The sequence below is a fragment of the Pleurodeles waltl genome, chromosome 1_2, assembly GCF_031143425.1.
Source record: "Pleurodeles waltl isolate 20211129_DDA chromosome 1_2, aPleWal1.hap1.20221129, whole genome shotgun sequence".
In the NCBI taxonomy this organism is placed as follows: domain Eukaryota; kingdom Metazoa; phylum Chordata; class Amphibia; order Caudata; family Salamandridae; genus Pleurodeles; species Pleurodeles waltl.
This window is the reverse complement of record NC_090437.1, coordinates 849,610,015-849,632,476: the sequence shown is the minus strand read 5'-3', so window position 1 is coordinate 849,632,476 and position 22,462 is coordinate 849,610,015.

Genomic DNA, 22,462 nt, shown 5'->3' with positions numbered 1-22,462 from the left:
TTTGATTATTAATAGTTTTAATAATACTTTTACATTTACACTTACAATTATATAATGTATACCAAATTGCTGTTTTTTATTGTTAAGGTATTTTCAAAGTATATTATTTTTTAGCATGGCTTGCAGTTTACTTGTAGTCTCTTTTTCATTTCATTATGGCGCCATTTTTTATATCTGTTCTGTAAAGTATTTCCTTTTTATCATTATCCAAGTATACACCAAAGGGATGTGGCTGCAATGAGTGACAACAAGATCTTAAAGGAAAGCAGGGAGTGCTTTTTCAATTGTTGAGTCAAAATTTTCCCATTCAGATGGTCTGCGGGTAAAAAGTTGACAGTGTATGGATATACGAAAAGGGATGGCAAAGTGGTCTAACCAGTGTATAGTATTGTGTAGACAATTAACGGGATTTGGGTGATCAAATCATTTTTCCTAAATATGAGACTTTACAATTGGGATTTACCCCACATGCCTTTAGCCCGCAGGCATTACTACGTGTTGTAATTCCACACAGGACTTTGCAGTGCTGTTTAAATCTTAATATTGTTCCACCTATAAATATTATAAATAACCCTAAAAGCCCCTTACTTCCCTTTACATTTGCCTGCCCCAGAACCCTAAATAACCCTTTCCCCTTTTACCTCTACTCACCCTGGGACATTAAAAAGCTCTTACCCTTTCACCTCTACCCTTCCATGAACCCTAAAAATAAAAAATTAACAGGCTTTTGGGAGTATTTGCATTTCGGGGTTTCCCTAGTTGACATTGAAATCTGCCAGAAATGGACTACTGAAAGTGAGCTTGTTGCTTTCACATTTGCAGAAAATGGAATTCTCTTTTATGAGTTTAGCTCCAACTCCAAATTTGTTTTGCCTGTTGGCTCTTATGACTTTGTAGTCTTGGGAGCCAACTAGGTCTGTGACCTGGCATTCTTGGTACGGTTTCACCTGTCTTTTTGCCTCTGCTTCCTATATTTTTAGCTGTGTGCTGGACTTCCTTTTTGCTGGTTTTTGGTACTCTGGGCACTTTACCACTGATGACCAGTGCTAAGGTGCAAGTGTTCCTTGTATGAATTGTGATTATGATTTGTTATCTCTGATTGGCCTATTTGATTTACTAGTAAGTCCCTAGTAAAGTGCACTAGGGGTGCTCAGGGTCTGTAAATCAATTGCTACTAGAGAGCCTGCAGCACTGATTGTACCACCCACAGGAGTATCCCTGTCTCAAACATGCCAGTGTCTGTGTGTGCAGTCTTACACTGCTAATTCGACCTGGCAAGTGTACCCACTCGCAGGGCCTAAACCTTCCCTTTTACTCCCTGTAAGTCACCCCAAAGGTAGCCCCCTGGATAGGTGCAGTGTATTTGAAAGATAGGATATGATAGGACATGTACTGGTGTGTTTTACATGTCCTAATAGTGAAATACTGCCAAGTTCTGTTTTCACCACTGCAAGGCCTATCTCTCCCATAGGTTACAGTGGGGACTGCCTTTAAATATCTTTCAAGTACAGTTTCCCAGTGGGAGCAGATAGAGATTTGAAGTTTGGAGGTTTATGAACTCACAATTTAAAAATACATTTTTTATAGGGTTGTTTTTTAGATTATCAGTCTGAAAATGCCACTTTCAGAAAGTGGGCATTTTCTTCCTTAACCATTCTGTGCCTCTACCTGCCTGGGGAATCCACGTCTGGGTCAGACTGATGGTTGGGTTGTTTGTGAATTCCCTCCAGGCAGTGACACAAAGGGAGATGAGGTGTGTCCTGCATATCCTGACGGGTCTCCTGGGTTAGAGTGTGGGCAGGAGGAGCTGACACTTACACTGAAAGGGGCTGTGCCTCTCCTCACAACCCCCTGGTGTGTGTCTGGGGCCAGGCTGGGCAAGGCTTGATCATGTGAGCAACAGAGACTTTCCTTTGAAGTTTCCCTACTTCAAAGGCAGAAATGAGTATAAGTTGTGGACCCAAAACTCCAGACTTTCAATATAATTCTGGATCAAGAGGAACACCTGCCAAGGAGTAGAGCTCAAGGAGGAGTACTGTCCCTTTGCTGTGTGTGCTTTGCTGGGCTGGCCTGCAGTTCCTGCTTCTGCCTTAAAGAGGACAAAGACTGGGTTTTGCTGTGTATCTTGCTTGTGAAGATTCTCCAGGGACTTGGACTGAGCTTGACCCCCTTCTGAAGTCTCAGGGCCATCAAAGGCTTCATTTGCCAGCACCTGGCTCCTCTGCTGAGACCCCTACCCTGCCAAGTGGTGCCATATCCAGTCCCTTGGCCCTTGAAAGGAGAAGCTGGTGAACTCAAGCAGAAAATCTACACCCTGAAGCAGAGCGGCAAAGAAATTGATGCAGCACCTGCACTGCATCTGGAAAATCAACGCATCACCGTAAAATCGACACATTGCCAGCTCAGCATGGATTCATCACTGCTGTGCGTCCAAATTTTCCATTCATCATCCCAGGGTGTCAAAACCTGCAACATCACCGATCAACCTGACACTGCTTGTCCGGAAATCGATACATCTATTCCCTGCGAGGAAAGAATTGACATATAACTTGCCGGGCGGGGAAAGAATTGGCGCACGGCCTCACTTGCGGGTAAGGAATCAACACATTGCTTGCTTTATTTTTTACGCATACCAGGTACTTTGTGCTAAAACAATGCATCCATTGATTTCAATGGATTAAGAATCATTTTACTTTAAAAATTCATATCTTTGCTTTTGTATGTTGGATTTGTGTCATTTGGTCTTGTGTGATTCAGATAAATATTGACCTTTTTTCAAAACTAGTGTGGAGTCCTTTTGTGGCATTTTCACTGTGTTACTGTGTGTGTTGGTGCAAATATTTTACATATTGCCTCTGAGATAAGCCTGACTGCTTGTGCCAAGCTACCAAGGGGCTGAGGATGGGTTATCCTAGGTGTGTATCAAATTACCATGACTAGAGTGAGGGTCCCTGCTTGGACAGAGTGCAAACTGACTGCCAACCAGAAACCACATTTCTAACAGTCTGCAATCAAATGAGTGTTTTCACTAAATCAAGATTCTGTGATGCAGATTATGTTTAAGTTGTACTTTGTTATCAGATTGAGATGCGCATTACCTGGCCTCCCATTCAGTAGCATGAAGGTGAGCTGTTCATTTATTAGTGCGGAGATATTTGTAGCTGATTGTTTAAGTTTGATATAAATGGATATGTTACAATTGTGCTGTTGTTGCAATTGGAGTGGTGTTGCAGTGTGTCATCTCATGTATACCTTTGCCTATGTATGAGATCATTTTACATCTTAAATGGTGTGCGCCTGTCAATTTTGGTAGTGTTCTAAGTACCCTAAGGTCATCACACTCATCCATGAACAGACATTCTAACACTCAATGCACACAAAAGACCTGATTCACAAATAAATTAATCAATCCACATTTGTAGATTTACGACTATGTGTGATTGTAAATGTATTACTTCTGGAATTCATAAATATTTCCATGAACATTCCTTGATAGGTCATGTGACATTCACATTGAGATCCTATTTTAGCTGTGTGGAGTTCTCTATAGTAGAGAACTCTGCACCAGGGAAACAGGATCTCCTGTGCAAATCAACACTGTTTTGACTCTGCAATCAATATATGTTTTCCCAATGGAGAAGATCTTACACCACTAGCAAGTCTGAGGGTGTTCCTTTCCCCTGTCCACTCTTAATTTACTCCAGCCTTTAGCTGGAGTAAATACCTGCCCTTTACTGAGATTAGCTTGGGAATGCCCACAAAGTGCTTGTTTGTGGGTAATCACAAACTGCCATGCCACATCATACCTTGGAACACCTACAAATTTCCATTGAAATCTCTTGAGTTGTATTCACAGGTGCTGTAATGTTGTTAAATTTTGGTAAGTGCACCCTCGTACCCAAGGGGATGTCCTGGCACTAAATAACCAAGGAATATAAAAAATAGTAGAGAAACAAACAAGTATTTTAATGCAACTGCTAACCTGGGAAGAGGCAAGTTTTTGATAATTGCCAGAATATAGTGATTCTCAATCACTGATTTACTGGGAGAGCATTACAGTGGACAGCCACAAGGGGAGTGAAAGGTCAGCTGCCTGTTCTAACTCTAGAAATGCATCTCAAAACAATGGTTAATTGATTTGTCAATGTAGGTGCTCTATTTGGTCTATACAGTCAAGTTTTCCTCTCAAGATGTGTTATCCCTAATTATACACTGCCTCTTATGCATGATAGAGTAATTTGAAAATGGCTGTCTTGCAAACAGGTAGCCAGTGGATTGGACCTGAGGTTAAAAGACACAAGGCTCTGTTAGATAAGTTGCAAATCAGGTGAGCGGCCATTTCTGAAGACTATGCAGAGATAATCAGTCATACCAATAGAAAATGCATTTCTATAATCAAGCGGGGTGATAATAAATGCTTGAGTGATGATTTTGTGATGTTTGATGGCTATCCGGTTGAAGATCTTACAGCCTTAGAGCTCGCCGTAGTGGGCTCTACCAGCCATTAAAGGCCCTATCCAGCGATAAAGGGCCCAGCCGAAGGTGAGGGCCTTTAACAAGGGAGCGGGCCTTTAATTTAATTGCTGGTAGAGACAGCGGGCTCTTAGGTTATTAGAACATTCTGCCACTAGAGGGCATAATGTTCTAATGAATGAAACAAAGTTCTCACGGAGCCGAGGGGATTAAAAACCCCTCGGGCTCCATGAGTCCTTTGTTCACAGCTGTTGCTGTGAACAAAGAGACCATTGGAATGTTGACACTCAGTGCTTTTACCGGCCAGAAAAAGCCCAGAGCACTCCATTGAATGCAATGGAGATCCCAACCTTCCATGTTCTATTATGTAATAGACTGGGAGTCTAAAACAGCTTCAACACACATCATTTACTTGGTCTTTCATGAAGAGAGTAACATTAGTTATAAAACCTAGGTTCATGTCTGTTTTCTTTGGATTCAGAGCAGGACCAAGAGTACTTGGCCACTAAGTGACTTTCCATTTAGAATTTGTGTTCCCAAAAAGGATTGCTTCTATTTCATCTCCATTTAGCTTCAAGCAATGGCCCTGCATCCAATCAGCTATTGCTGTCAGGCATTCAATGAGATTGCCTCTTGTTATTTCACTGTTTTCAGCTACAGATACAATTATCTGCGTATCATCTGCATACAATGCAATTTTCAAAACCTCATGCTCTAACAATATTCGCCAGGAGAGCTTTGCAACCATTAAAGAGCATAGGTCTAAATTAAGAACATTGGTGGACACACAAGTGCCGTTTACCAGATTGGACCTGAACGCAGGAAGGAGGATGGAATGAGAGCACCCAGCTAAACACTTGAGGGTGGTTAAATACAGTCCAATCTCATGCAGATAAGTAGATAGAAACAGAATCAAAGGCTGCCAAGAGGTCTAGCAGGACAAGGGCAGACAATTTGCTCTCCTCCACCATGAGCATGAAATTGTTTGCAATGGGTAGAAATGTTGTGTCAGTACTGTTACTAGCAGGCTGTTCTCTTCCAAGTAACATGTACCTTAACATCATAGGGGAGGAGGGAAATTGTTAGATAGTTAGCCATATTTCAGGTGCATGCACCGACCTTCTTTAACAATGGAATTAAGAGAGTGTGTTTCCAATACGTGAGATACTTTGCCATGGTAAGGGAACTACTGAAAAGCTTTGTTAGATACCTCAGAATGGAAGCTAAAGAAGAAAAAATATAATTCTGCCAGGGGTCCACCTCACAATTGAGTGCTGCCAGGGTATCAAAGATACTTTAGGTAACTGTGGATGTGAGATAGGTTGCTTCCATGTGGGAAACAGCTTGAACTGAGCGTGGCTGAGCTCAAACCCTGAGTAGATTTTGTTCATTTTGTCTTGAAAATATAATGCCAATTTAAAGCAGAAGACTGGCGATGATGCAATGGACTGATAGTCAATCTCATTCACAATTGTGAAGAATGTGTTATATAAATTCATGCTTTATTCTGATCTCTTGTTGAAGTATTGATGAGGAACCTTCTCGGTTTTATTTTTTCTCCAACTTCTCTTTAGCCACCTACATTCTTTTTTACAGGCTTTCGAGTTCGGCACATAGCATTTGGTCTAGTCAAATTACACGTTTTCAATGGAGCACATACCTCTAAGGCAGAGGTCTTCAAACTGGGGGGCCTCAAGTGATGGGGGGGGCGTTAGACTCTGGCCAAAAGAAGCATTAAACAGATAACATGCCTTTGTTTTGAGCAGAAGCATGTTATTGCATTTTAAAAAAGGTAACAGTACTTAACTGCAATGTTTGAATAGGTCTAGACATATTTAAACATTGCCATCTTTATAAAAAAAAAATGAACAATTCTGAGGGAAGGCAATGATTTTTATTTTTCAACTGGGGGGTGCGCGGCATTTAAAAGTTTGGAGACCACTGCTCTAAGGACTTAGACATGGTAAGAGTGAATTGGGAGACGGACTCCCTAGTAGTTAGAGCGACTCCGCATCTAATATAATGAGGTTTTTTGCTAGCTTACTATTGTTTAGGTTCTTTCAGAATCTGAAAATCGATGTGGGCTCCCTTTGAGCATATGTCATATGTTCATTAAAGCTGGCCGAAAACTTTATTAAAAAGAAGATCTGCCCATAAAAGAGAATCCACGGAGTTCACCATAAGTGAATATGTGTTAAAAAAAACAGTAGATCTAAGATATGGCAAGCTTTATGGGTTGGGCCACACATTTGTGTGTCATATTTAGGTCATTCTGAAGTTTGATATCGATAGGATTTGACTGACCTTCGAAATGAAAATTAAAGTCACCAATAACTGAGACATGGTCGAATTTAATTATGAAAGGGGCAGCAGACCTGCTAGTTCAGAACTAAAGTGCGGTTTGGTGACAAGTGGCCTATAAATCAACGTTCCACCTATAATGGTGGAGTTGTATAAAAGAAGATGGAAGAGCATGATTTCATGGGAATCCACCATAAATGAATCAGCAATTGTGCAAGTAAGTTTTTCTTTAAAATGATCGCTATGCCATAATATTTTTGTCTTTCATATCAAATTTGATTATACTATATTCATTTGACACAGCAGTGGCCAACTCCAGCTTCGTAGCATTATTCAGCAGTTTCCCAAATGAAACAAGTGCCTCGCTCTCAACTATGCACAGACATCAACAACCCTCTGCTTTAGCAGCTACAGCGGGGATGGGGTTCCTGATGGGCCTCTTCTGACTGCAGATTAGCAGACAAAGGGGCATAATTAGTGTGAAAAGGTGGATGGTGAGTGAGTGAAAGGACGGACGGACGGATGAGAGGGTGGATAAATGAGTGGATGGATGGGTGGGACATTGTCCACTCCCCACTTTAGCAGCTACAGTGGGTGTCAGGTTCTTGGTGAGCTCTTCTGTCTGCAGCTTGGCAGACTAATGCTCATAATTAATGTGAAAGGGTGAGAGGGATAAGTGAGTGAAATGATGGATAGATGGATGGAGGCAGGTATAGATGGATGAGTGAAAAGGAGGGATGATGGATGGATGGATGAATGGGTGGATAGATGGTTGATGCGAGAAAGGATGGCTGGAAGAGTGAGTAAAAGAATGGATAGATGAGTGAAACGATAAATGAATGGACGTATGGATTGGTCGATTGAATGTGAAAGGCTGGATGGAGGGAGATGGTGAACGGGTGGAATGATGGATGAGCCAAAGGATGGATGATGTAAGGACAGATGTGTGAAAGATTGAATGTATGAGTGAAAGGAAGGGAAGATGGATGACTCCATAAAAGAGTGGATGGATGAGTGAAAGTGTGAATGGATGAAAGGAAGAGTAAAAGGTTGGATGGATGAGTGAGTGCAAGGCTGAATGGATGAATGCACGTAAATTGATGGATAGATGGATGAGACGGATGAGTGGATGCATGAATGGCTTCTTCTGTCTACAGCCTGGCAGACAAAGATTCATGATTAAGGGAAAAGGGTGGGAGGGTGAGTGAAAGGAAAGATGAATGGGTGGATGGATCTATGGATGTAAGGGAGTTGATAAGTGAAAGCATGATTGATTGAGTGAATGGATGGACAGATAAGAGGATGAATGGATGGATGGATGGGTGGATGCATGGATGGGTCAAATGATGGATGGATGAGTGAAAGGCTGGTTGGCTGACTGAAAGGGTGGATGGATGGATGGATATGTTTGGATATACATGGTGATGGATGGAAGGATGGAATGGTGACAAACTGGATGATTGATGAAACATTGAATGGATGACAGAATGTAAAGATGAAATAGCGGATATCAGCAGGCGGATAGACGGTTGAAAGGATGAATCAATAGATGCTAGGATGGAAGAGAAATGCACGCTCTTCAAGGGAAGGGGAATTACTTTGCTTGCTTTGTGCCATAGGAGCTTTGGTTCAAAGTGGGGTATTTTAATATTTTAATCGTATCCCAAACCTCTGAGAAAGGTTTCGGCAAAGGTCTAGTATTGAAGTAAGTGCAGCTTACTTGATTTGGAGTGTCAGCCAGTGGCCTTAACAGTGCGAAACAGACATTGCCTGCGAGTTATGGGACATGGAATAAAGACCTGGCTCCCTAGAGAAGAGCAGTGGAGCACCTACAGCTAACACACGAGAAGGGCCCTTCCGCGTCCATAGGGGAACCAGAACAACAACTGCTCAATATAATTAATAGTGGGTTTCAAAAGTAAAGGCTGTTTGCTAGACAGGGAAGAGTTTAAACGGTGTCCAAACGAATAGGGCTCCTCACGTCTGGCGTAGTCCGGGTGTGGACGGGTGCACTTCGATGCCACCCCGAGTGTGCTGGTCACAGTTGCACTGCTCCCCACCGGCTCCCACCTTATTAATCATGTGTCACTGTCACTTGATATGATCTGTAATTTGTGTCATATTGCCAATCAAGCTTTTCGGTTTTAATATCATTTTAAATATCTCTCACTTTTTTAAACTTCTTTCATCTCCTGCATTACTTAAATGTTTTGCTTCTATTTGCTTAATTTTAATAACAGTGTTTTATATAACTCTTGGGTACACCTCATAGTGGCACAGTATATAAATAGAAAAGGCTCTCTTACTAGGTTACGATTTAAAAAAAAAAGTTTGTGTATGGTGTGATAGATGAGTGTCACGAGTAACGTGAATCACATTATATATAATCCAGGTCAGTTTTATTTTCTACTGTAAATTAAACATCGAATGGCATGAAGAATGGAATCCCATTTGATTTTCATTTCTCAGTGTATCCTATTTCTTATTTCATTTTCAGGTCTTTTAAATAACTCTGATTTATGTCCGTCATACATTCATAAACGCAAATATATTACTTTCATGAAGGAGTGGTACAATACAATGAGTCTTTGGAAAAAGGCTATCCCTTTTGGTTGCATTTTCAGGACATGAGCTGTCATTCAATGATGAGCATAATAAATGGAAGCAGAGTCGGTGCCAAAAACAGTATTCTAAAGTGATGTTTGTGGATTAGAGCGTTTTGGCAAAGAACGCCTTTTAGTTGATCGGAAAAAATCTGTACATGGCCCAGGAAATTCAGGGATTCTTGAATTGGCTATAAATGATACGATGGAAATGCCAGAGCTGGGGAAAAGGGGCACACAGAATAAGAAAGTGATTTTCTTGCTTTGTTATTGGCACTATGCAAGTCCTAATGACAAAAAACAGTGAAGTAGAATATAGAATGGTTAAAACATTAACTTACGTTGGTTGCTGTTATGCTCTCATTACGGAACATTTCTTATGAAAACAAGGGCAATCCTTGTTAAGGGAAAACCTGTGCATAAAGTATTTTCAACAAACAGAAGTTCTCATTAGTTATGTAGTATTAGGAATCAGAGATATTTATAATTGCAAGAAATCCAGTACACACGTACCATATTTAAATTCAAGGAAAGACAGAGCCATCACAGCATGATGTGATTTTTATAATTAATTTCAAGCAAGTGCACTGTTTACTGGGTGAAACACATATCACCAAAAAAACGGACAAAATGTGTTCCATAAGCCACAATATATCAGTTCAGTTTGGGGATTCTAATAAATCCACACTGCCGGCCCTGGCACATTGTGCAGGGTCATCCTCCTATTTTCTCTGACCTGTTTGTGTTGGTTTGAGGCCTCTGGACACTACCACTGCTGATCAGTGCTAAAGTGCATGTGCTCTCTGTCTAAATTGTACTGGTGATTGGTTCCTCCATGATTGGCTTTTTGATTTACCAGTTAGTCCCTAGTAAAGTGCATTATGTGTGCCCATGGTCTGTAAATTAAATGGTACTAGTGGGCCTGCAGCACTGATTGTGCCACCAACAATAAGTAGCCCTGTAAACATGTCTCAGACCTGCCACTGCAGTGTATGTGCGCGCAGTTTTAACTGCCAGTTCGACTTTAAAAGTGCACCCACTTGTCTGGTCCAAACTTTCCCTTTTACTACATGTGAGTCACCCGTAAGGTAGGCAAAAGGCAGCCACATGGGCAGGGTGAAGTGAAATACTGCTATATTCGGTTTTCACTATTGCAAGGCCTATCTCTCCAATAGGATAACATGGGGATTGCCTTATAATAGCCTTTAAGTGTAATTTCCCATTGGCAGCAGATAGAGATGGGGTCTCTGAACTCACAATTTAAAAATACAATTTTTGGTGAAGTTGGTTTGAAAATGTCACTTTTAGAAAGTGGGAATTTTCTTGCTTAACCATTCTGTGCCTCAGCCTGGCTGTGGAATACACATCTGGGTCAGACTGACAGTTGGGCTGTTTGTGAATTCACAATCGACAGTCACACAAAGGGAGCTGAGGTGTGTCCTGCATATCCTGATGGGTCTTTCTGTGCTAGAGTGGTGGGAGGAGCTGACACTTGCACCTGAATAGGGCTGTGTCTATTCTTACACAATGCAGTCTCCCATCCCCGGGAGTGTGTCTGGGGTCAGGACAGGGAAAGGCAGGGTCATGTGCACTACAAAGACTTTCCTTTGAAGGTTGCCTACTTCAAAAGCAGAAATGAGAATAAGCATTGGACTGCTGACCCTACAACTTCAGAACACATCTGTACTGAGGACATTCTGCCAGGGGAAAGTGCTGAATGCTTGAGGAGGACCTGCCGCTCTGCCTGTTGCTTTGCTGTGCTGGCATGCTGCTGCTACATCTGCCCTGGAAGTGAAAGTACTGGACTTTGCTTTCTACATCCTGCTTTCCAAGATTCTCCAAGGGCTTGAACTGAGCTTGCCTCATTGTGAATTCTCAGTGACATCAAAGACTTCATCTTCCACTGTCCTGGCTCTTCCGCTAAGAGTCCTGACTTGCTAAGTGGTGCCAAATTCATTTTCTTGGCCCTAAGAAGTGGAAGCTGGTAACCTGCAGGGGAGAATCCATGCACCGCTGTGTGCGTGTCAAAAAAATCAGTGCAGCTCCTGTACCGGGGCTGAAAATTCAATGCATCACCTGTCCTACAGCTGAACAAAGCGACTGTTCTCAAGGAGCACCCTTCGCACAGTGCATTGGAATTTTCCACGCATTGATCCTGGGCAACAAACCTTCAACATTGCAGCAAGGACATGAAGTTGTGTGTTTGGAAATCGACGCAGTATTCTCCTGTAGGGGAAAGAATTGACGCATCACCTACCCGGCGGGGAAAGAATCAACACACGACCTCACTTGTGAATAAGGAATCAATGCATCGTTTGTTTTTCTAGCGCATTACCTCTCGTGTGGCTTTATTTTTGATATATCCCAGATACTTTGTTCTAAAACATTGCATCAATTGATGCCTATGGATTAAGGCTCTTTAAAATGTGTATCTTTTCTCATGTATGCTTATTTTTTGCTGTTTTGGTCTTGTTTTAGTCAGATAAATATTGGCTATTTTTTTAAACTGGTGTGGAGAACATTTGTGGTGTTTTCACTGTGTTACTGTGTGTGTGTACAAATATGTTACACATTGCCTCTGAAATAAGCCTGACTGCTTGTGTCAAGCTACCAATTAGGTAGCTAGGTAATAGCTAGGTAAGCATGGGCTATCCTAGGTGTGTGACTCCCTTACCCTGACTAGAGTGATGGTCCTTACTTGGACAGGGTGTAAACTGACTGCCAACTAGAGACCCCGTTTCTAAGACACAACTTTTCCTGAATGAAGCTTAGAAAATTGGTTTGTTCAAGTGTTTTACGTTTAGACCCTGTACTGGATACATCAATACCAATCAGGACCAACAATGTCAGGGACACCTCTAAGAAAAATAGAATATTATTGACCATCCTGGAGTCAAATATGAACAAAAGTATGTGTTGTAATTAATAGTAATTGACAGGGTACCTTAGTATGTCACCTTCCATATTACACATAGAGTTAACATCCATGGGGAATACACAAAGTACAGAAGAACTAAAAACCTGCTTACTCAGGGAGCCTAAAAACAGGGCCTTTAGAATAATAACAAAATAGTAATATGATAATGGGATGCCATGTTCTGTTTATCTTGAATATAAGTAAAAGTAACACAAACCAAACTTACCCCCGAGATGTTGGGCATGACGGAGGGATTGCAATAGGTCACAATTTATGAAAACTCCCAAAAGGGCGATATCAGTTATCCGGACTGTGGCTTTTAAATTTTGCAGTCTTCCTGAGAGCAGCATTGTCAGCTTCAAAATTACTTTGGAATTCAATAGAGTCTGGTTCCACTCTATGCCACTGTACGCACTCCACACCACTCTACTCCACTACACAACACTCTACTCCACTCTATTCTACACACTCTACTCTACACCACTCCACTGTATGCCCCTCCACTCTACAGCATATCACTCTATTCTCCGTGACTCCACTCTATGCCACTCTACTGTATGCTATTATACACCACTGTACTTTATGCTACTTTATGGCACTCTACTCTTCGCTGAGCAGGTGTGAGTCTAGGCACACTTAGACCCTAGTGGGACACCTCAAAAAGCCAGGTCTTCAGCTCCTTGAGGAATTCATAAAGTGGGGAGGAGGCCTTTATGTGTGGGTCAGGTTAGTCCACTCTTTAGAAATGATGTAGGAGAAGACTTGTTCTCCACATTCATGGGATTTGTGCAAGTAGCATTCCAGAGGAGGGACGTTGTCCGGATGGTTCTCACTCTGTGTAAGCAAATGCGATTGTTACTCTATGCCACGTTACTCCATGCCACTCTACTCTACATCCCTCCACTCTATGCCACATTAATTTACGCCACTTTACTCTATGCCACTCCACTATGTGCCACTCTAATCTATGCCACTCCACTCTATGCAAATCCACACCACTCAACACCACTCTACAAAACTCAACTCTATGCCACTCTACTCTTCACACTTCACTCTATGCAGCCACTCCATTCCACGCCACTCTCTGCTATGCTACTTCAGTCCACTCTACGCCACTCTACACCATTCCATTCCACTGTATGCCATGCCATGCCACTCTGTGCCACTCCATGGCACTCCACTCTAGAGCACGCCACTCTGTCCAGCCTACTCTATGCTACTCTACTCTACACCACTACACTCTATGCCCCTCACTCCATCCATAACACTATACACCACTGTATGCCACTCCGCTCTACTCCACTCCATGCAACTCCACTCTACGCCACTCAGTGCAACACCACTGTACACAACTGCACACCACTCTATGTCGTTCACCTCTACACCACTCTATTCTATGCCACTCCACTCTAAACCACTATACTTTATGCCACTCTATGTCTTTTCACAGTACTCCACCCTATCTATGCCTCTCCACTCTACTCCATGCCACTCTCCTCTACACCATTCTCCTCTATGCCACTCTCCTTTATACCACTCTGGGCCATTCCACTCTATTCTACCCCACTCCTCTCTACCCCACACCACTATACACTTCTCCACTCTACACCACTCTACAAAACTCCACTCCACTCTACTCTTTACCACTCCATGCCACTATATTGTACGTGACTCATGCCGCTCTATGGTACTCTTCTCTTTGCCATTCTCCTCTATATCACTCTTCTCTTTGCCACTCTAATCTACTTCACTCTACCTCACACCACTAATTTTAGTCATGCAGAAGAACATGACTAAAAGACTTTGCAAAAGCCAATAGCTCTTGCTGAGGCAAGACCTATTGTCTATGCCAATGCTTGTTTTGTTTGTTCAGATTACAACAAGAAGCCTGGGCATCAGGAAAGAGGGAAGTGTAGGGAAGCAGCAGGGTGCAGTCTGAAGCAATCACCTACTTCCCATGCAGGGTGAGAGGGAAAGAGTGGGGGTCAGGAGACAAGACATTGGAGAGCCAGCTCGGGCGAAGAGCATGGCACGGCAGACAGAAAGAGAGGAAGCAAGGCACATGAAGACAAAAACAGGTATATGAAGGAAAATAAGGGCCATACATTACCATCAAGTGTATAAAATTAAGTGTCACAGAAATGTTCAAAATAAAAACCAATTCTCCAACATCTGCAATGGTGAAATACACCAATTCAATAAAAAGGGAAAGACATTGGATTGGGAGCAGGGAATGAAATGATAATAAAAGACATATAGGGGGTCATTACGACCCTGGCGGTCGGTGTTAATGTGGCAGTAAGTACCGCCAACAGGCTGGTGGTATTTACCGCCATCTTATGACATTGGCGGGTTGGCTGAAGCCAACCAGCCAATGAACCACTGACCGCCACAGCTGTAACAGCCACTGGGCTGGAGGTATCCATCTCCAGCCCAGCGGTCACCATTGTTCCACCTGAAGGATTATGACCCTGCCTTCTGCCATGGTTTTCGTGGCGTTTGTAATGCCACGAAAACCATGGCGGTAGGCCATATCAGTGACAGGGAATTCCTTCCCTGTCACTGATAGGGGTTTCTCCTCCTTTCTTTACAGTAAAACCTCCACCCCCCCTACCGCTCCACACCCCCTTCCCCTCAACATTCACGCCCCCTTCACACGCACACACATGCATACACACACCCATTCCCACATGCTTACTCGCATGCATACATCCATTCACACACACATCCGCACACACTTTCAAACATACACTCAGACACACATTCACATAACACAACATACACGCACTCACACCTCCATACATGCACACAGGCATTCAACAAGCAACAAACCCACACACACACACAACACCCCCCACCCCTCTCCCGTGTCGGAGACCCGACTTACCTGGCTCCAGGGGGTCCTCCAGCAGGGAACGGGACAGGGCGCTGCTACCACCAGCAGCGCTCACCAGCAGAACACCGCCAGGCCGTATTATTTGTCATAATACGGCTGGCGGCGGTCTACTGGCATGGTGCTGCTGGTGGCAGCAGCGCCACCTTACCGCCAACTGCCGGCATGGCCACAGCCGGATTTCTGCCATTTTTGTGGCAGAAATCCATCTGTAGCCATAATATGGAAGACGGCTGGTAGCAGCGGTGACGGTCTGTTGGCGGCCGTCGCAGCGGCGGTAGGTGTTTTTTTACCGCCAAGGTTAAAATGAGGGCCATAGTGCCTGATTTAGATCCTGGCGGAGTAAATACTCCTTCACAAACATGATGAACATCCTGTCCCTTGTATGGACCCCCCCAGGAGATATTAGGATCGTAATACAGTGGATGCAATGTCTGTCATATTCATGACAGAGTAACCCACATCGCCAGAATCCAAACAGGCCCTTAATCATGACCAAGGGGAAGATCCAAAGACCACTCTACTAAAATCCTGTAATATCACTTACAACAATGTTTGTGACAAACATCTAAAGCAGTCTGGAATGAGATTGCAAAAATATACTCATCTTATACTGTAGTTGTGATAGACCTGACAGCCTTAGGGTGGTCTTCCCCCAAACCTGTTGCCTGCTTTCCTCACATTTCTGCTGATTTTATTTTGTTGGCTTTAGGACTCTGGGCACTTTATCTATGCTGACTAGTGCCAATGTGCATGTGCTCTCTCCCTAAAACATGGTTTAATTGGTATAAACCTAATTGGCATATTCGGTTTGCTTGTCAGTCCCTAGTAAAAGTCCACTACATGTGCCCAGGGCCTGTAAATTAAATGGTACTAGTGGACCTGCTCACTGCTTCTGCCACCCACTTAAGTAGTACTTTAAAACATGTTCCAGGCCTGCCATTGCAACCTGAATGCAATGTCACACTGCCATGTCAATTTGAGATTTAAAATCCCTTGCCAAGCCTTACACCCCCCTTTTATTACATATGTCACCCCTAAGGTAGGCCCTATGTAGCCCATAAGGCAGGGTGCATTGTCAATAAAAGGCAAGACATTTACTGTTTTAGTTTTATATGTCTTGGTAGTGAAAAAAAAGCAAATTATTTTTTTATTACTATGAGTCCTACCCCTCCCATAGGATTACATTGGAGAATCAATCCTGTAATTCCTTATTGGGCAGGCGTAGACGTGTCATATTTAGTACCTATGGAATTGAAATGATAACTCCTCTTTAATGGTAAAGTAAGATTTAGTGTTACAATTTTGAAAATATATGTTTTAGAAAGTTGGCATTTTCCAGCTTTTAGCCCTGTGTGCCTGTTGCCTGTATCCAATACACATATGGGGAGAGGTGGCAGCTGGGTGTGTGCATTCCCTTTAGAGAGTCACACACAAAGGGAGCTTACGTGTGACTGATGGGCCATCATCACCCTGATGGGTCATCCGAGGCAGAATGGGAAGGAGGAGTTGGCCACAGCCTAATACGTGTACCTCAATTGGCTGTGTCCTTTCCCCAGAAAAGGGCCACATACCCCCCTGTAGTGATGTGGAGCCAGGGTAGGAAGGGAGGACCTCTGTGCACTTCAAAGCCTTTCTTTGTAGTCTCCCCCTCTCCAAAGGCACCACTAGGTATGGGAAATTGACTTTTGACCCTACCAACTCAGTACACTTCTATACCTGTTGATACTCTGCTTGAAAGAACAGCTGCTGTGCTGCTACAAGGACTGCTACTCTCTTGGTCTGCTGCTCTGGAAGAACTGCTTTCTTGCTGTGCTCACCTGCTGCCTTCTGCCCTCCTTCCCTGGGTGAGAAGGACTGGATCCAGAACACTTGAACCGAGTACCAGAGTGACTCCAAGGGCTTGCTGGCTTGCCTCCTATTTCTTTGAAGTTTCAGGGACACAAAAGACTTCCAATTCATAACCTACAGCACCATGGCTCTGCCACCTGAGAGTCTTGCCCTGCCAAGTGGTACCAATCCAGTCCTGGGACCTTGGAAGTGGGTATAAAGTGCTGTTCCAGTCCAAAATTCATGTATCAGTACTGTAGCACTGCTTTGAACCATTGCATCTCCATCAACGCATCGCTGCTGGTGCAGGACACCTCATCGCCATTGACGCCGGTGCATCACTACTGCTGCAAGGATCGGGAACATCACATCGCCGACTGTGCAGCACATTATCTTCATTTCCTTTGCATCCTTGACTTTGCGCTGCTCAGAGCCGATGCACCGCCTGCATTCGCAGGATCTATGTTGACGCATTGCCTACTTTGCTCCAAGCATCTTGTTCTCGACATTGATGCACCTTCAAACCAAGGTACTGTTTCAGCGGATTAAGACTGGTCCCTGTACCCGACCCCCCCTCTTTAGTGGTCAGCCTGACTTTTCAGATTTGACCCAGTCCAGCATGACCAGGTTGGCCCGGTTGGTGCTTTACGCTTTTAAACACTAGGGGGGTCATTACGACCCCGGCAGTCACCGTTAATGTGGCCTTATTATGACATTGGTGGGTTGACTGAAGCCAACCCACCAATTTACCACTCCGACCACCACAGCGGTAACAGCCGCAGGGCTGGAGATATATATCTCCAGCCCGGCGGCCGTGATTGTTCCGCCTGTGGGATTATGACCCCACCTACCGCCATTGTTTTCGTGGTGTTCGCAACCTGTCACTGTCACCTTCCCTGTCACTAATAGGGGTTTCCCCCCTTCCTTTTCAGTAACCCCCCCACCCTCACTACCTGCTCCAGACCCCCCCAGCATTTACCCCTTCACACGCACACACACACACATACACACACCCATTCCCACATGCTTACACGCATGCATACATCCATTCACACATCCGCACATACTTTCAAACATACATGCAGACACTCATTCACATAATACAACATACACACGCTCACCCCTCCATACATGCACACATGCATTCAGCATGCAACAATCCCACACACACACACACACTGAACAAACCCCCCCCCCTCCCCTGTCGGAGACCCGATTTACCTGGCTCCAGGGGGTCCTCCGGCAGGAAACGGGACTGGATGCTGCTACCGCCAGCAGCGCCCACCAGCAGAACACCACCAGGCCTTATTATTGGTCATAATATGGCAGGTGGCGGTCTACTGGTGTGGCGCTACTGGTGGCACCGAACCGCCATCCGCCGGCATGGCCACAGCTGGATTTCCACCATTCTTGTGGCGGAAATCCGGCTGTGGCCCGATGTGTGTCAATGGATGTATGCATGCATGTAAGCATGTGGGAATGGGTGTGTGTATGCGTGTGAAGGGGGGCATGAATGTTGGATCTAGTTGTAACCCTTCTCATTTAGTTTTGATCAGGAGAAGTTGTGTTCAGAGGTCATCATGCAGTTGTGTGGTGAGCGTGACAGAGCTAGGCAGGATGCCAGGAAATGTAGGCCATATCTATTGCACTGTAGCCAAGAGTTCTTGCTAGTGTTAGAATTGATCTGGACCCAGGGCAAAAAAGTGTACTGCTTCATCACGTGGTAAGAAGTTTCCTCCTGGTTAGAGATCATGGACTCCATTATCTTACTGAAGGGTTGTAGTATCCAGAGCAGTGGGTCTGGAGCATATGGAGCCCTTTGTATTACCGTTTTCACCGCATCTTTCCAGACTCTTGTCATGTGGTGTATCAGACAGGGTGCATCATGGGGTACTCGAGAGCCAGTCCTCAACAGTGCCGGCCATGTCTGCTCTACATTTTTCCCAGGAGTTCTCCACAGCCAGCCAAGGTATGGCATGCTATAGATGTGCTGCCATGTAGTATAGTTCCAAGTTAGGGACCTCGATACTACCATGGGACCAAGGTCTCTTCAGATGTGGAGAGGCTCACCCTTCTGAGCTTATAATCCCATAGTAAGTCAACTAGTAGGCCATCAATCATCTTAAAGTATTGGTGAAGGATAGTGAAAAATATACCTTGAAGGGCATTCAAGCATCTGGGGAGTAGTATCATTTTCACAAAAGCTAGTCTTCCCTTAAGGGACAGTGGTAGGTCTCTCAAAAAATGTACTGAGGCTTTAAGTTTCAGAACTGCCCTTCCAATATTCAAATCCTGGAATCCCTTCTCAATAGGTGCTAGGTGGATACCCAAATAGAGGACATCTTGCAATTCCCAGGGGATCCCTGCTGAAGGAAGATCTTCGAGGGAGGTTCCCACAAGGTGCCAACAGGCTATAGTCTGGATTTAGAGGGATTAACAGAATTCCCTCCAAACCCCTGCATCACCTGCAAGAGTATTGGTACTGAGGAGATTGGGTGCCAAAGATACAATGGGGCATCAACTGTATGAAGGGAAATCATATGAGTGGTCTTCCATATTGTGATCTGTTAGGGACTCATTGTTTAACATAGTTGCACTGCCAGAGGTTCCATCGCTAACACAAGTAGGAACGGTGAGAGGGGGCAACCCTGCCCGGTACCTAACTCAGACCAAACAAGTCTGAGATCTTACCCCCAGACTGCACACTGGTGCAAGGATCCATAGATAGCAGTTGGGTCCCCTGAATAAATATAGGGTCCATCCCAATCTTCCTCAGGACATGCCATAAGTATGTCCGGTTTAAAGAGTCAAATGTGTGTTCGATATTCAGGACAGCCAGTGTGAGCATGTGATCTTGATGTTGCAAGGAGACCAGATCCTCGGGGCTTGCGCATGTTCCCAACATGTCCACCTCTTGGCAGCTCCAAACTCCATTAGTTATATAGCACAGAGTTAAAGAATGGCCAAGTGGGGGAAGGGGTTTTGGGTTGGGAACAGCGGGGAAGAAGATCTGCGGAAGCAAGAGTTAAACAACACAACTGCAAAATTAATCACAATGACTTTCAATAAATTTTGTTTCGAATTAACACTTATACTGAAAACATGAATGGCCTAAGGCTTCACTATAACTAGGCCTCAAGAATCAGGTAACTGGAAATCAAGAAAGGTTATGCAAGGTTTTCTCATGAACATTCCAGAATTAACATATTGTATTTTGAACAATAAACTCTCTCCAAAATACTTCTTAGAATAATCTCTGCATTGTAGCAAGAATCAAAGAGCACATGTTTTTTTCTCTGAATGAATGAACTGTACAAGTACCATGAATAACATTGCTACATCACTCTCTGATTAAGAATCTCAAGACTCAAATGTTCAGGGAATATTATGCACCTTAATCAAAGTTAAACACCAGTAATGAATTGCGGACTCTGTTGCCGACTCGAACATCTAGATTCACATGCAATGAAATGATCGCGCACACTGCCGATCTATGATTCAAGAGTTAAATGCCGGGAAAGAATCGAGCACACTGTTGCCGATTCGGAATTCGCGATACAAATGCATGAAATGATCGCGCACACTGCCGATCTGAATGCCAAGAAGTAAATGCCTGGAATGAATCATGCACACTGTTGCCGATTAGCAATTCACGATACAAATGCCATGAAATGATCTTCGCACACTGCCGATTTGAATGCCAAGAAGTAAATGCCTGGAATGAATCGCGCACACTGTTGCCGATTCGGAATTCACGATACAAATGCCATGAAATGATCGCGCACACTGCCGATCTGAATGCCAAGAAGTAAATGCCTGGAATGAATTGCGCACACTGTTGCCGATTCGGAATCCACAATACAAATGCCATGAAAACAATCGCACACGCGATTTCAAGTTTAAGCCCAAAACTCGAGTGTCACTGGAAAACGGAGTCGGGGGCCTAACCCGACCTCCGCCTTACCGCCCTGCTTGAAGATCACCAAATAAACAAGGGCAGGCCTGGAAATGACTGGATAGGCCTCCAGGACAGGAGCTCTGGAAAATGCTGCTGCTCTGCACCGGGACCTCTGAATAGTGAGCACGTGGAGCTGGGCTGGCTCCCTTATATAGAGCCAAGCCCCACCCACGAGCCACATCCAACCATGCTGCAAGAAAGGCTTCTAGAAAGTCTTACAATAAAGGACTACACCCTGTAGTCCTGCAAACAAGCCTTGCAAATTAACAATGAATTACAAACAGCATTAATGACTTTTCAAGGTAAAAGCTCTGCAATGCAAAAGGTTAACATACTGCATAGAAACATAATGCATGAAATATGCCTTTGCATAAGGACTAGGTTTTTGCATTTACGTTGCCCGTAGAGCGCGCACTGTCCTGATGTTGACAGTACTCCCCACTCCCAAACGCGATCTAGGGCCTGGTTTGTCTGGATGTAGGTGATGAAAACTCCTCACTAGTCGTGGAGCTTGAATGTCAGATGAGGAGACCCATGAGTTGCTCAGAGGACCATATCCTTTCCAAGATATTAAATACCAGAGATTACGACCTCTAAATTTTGAATCCAGCACCTGTTTAGCTTAGTATTCCAATTCTCCCTGTACTAGAATTGGAGCTGGTTGGGAGCGGACTTTTTGGACAGCTCTTTTCAGGAGTGAAGTATGAAATACTGGATGAATATGTAGTGACCTTGGTAACTGCAGTTTATAGGTCACTGGATTGATTTGTTGAAGTATCATGTAAGGACCTATGAACTTGGGATTGAACATATGCTTTTTCTTGAAGTCAATATGATGTGTGGAAAGCCACACTCTATCACCTGGCTTATATTGGGGTCCTTCACAATATTTCTTGTCATAGTGCTTTTTCTATGTTTGTTTAGCTTTATCTAGGTGTTGCTGGATTTGTTTCTGGGTTTGATAGAGTTGTTGAATCGTCTCTGACACGGCTGGTGTAAGTGTACTTTCTTGTGGAACCGTGAGTGGCATGGTAGCAGGATGATAGCCAAACAGACCAAAACAGGGGGTGACACCAATGGAAGTATGATACCAGTAATTATAGGCTAGTTCAGCTAACCAAAGCATCGATGTCCAAGAATTAAGTGCTTTCTCAGCATTAGCATATAGGTGTTGTTTCAATGTCTGATTTAATCGCTCAGTTTGGCCATCCGTTTGAGGATGATGACTGGTAGACAGTGTAGAAGTGATTTGAACTGTTTTGCACCACGTTTTCCAGAAGTTAGAGGCAAATTGTGATCCTCGATCGGATAGAATCACTTTTGGTAATCCGTGACATCGGACCACTCGATTTAAAAGGATTGTTGCCAGTTCACTGGAGGTGGGCAATTTCTTGCAAGCAATTAAATGTGCATATTTCTTGACCACCACAAGGGTTACTGAGTGATGTTGAACAATGGGTAGACCAGTAATAAAGTCTACTGTGATG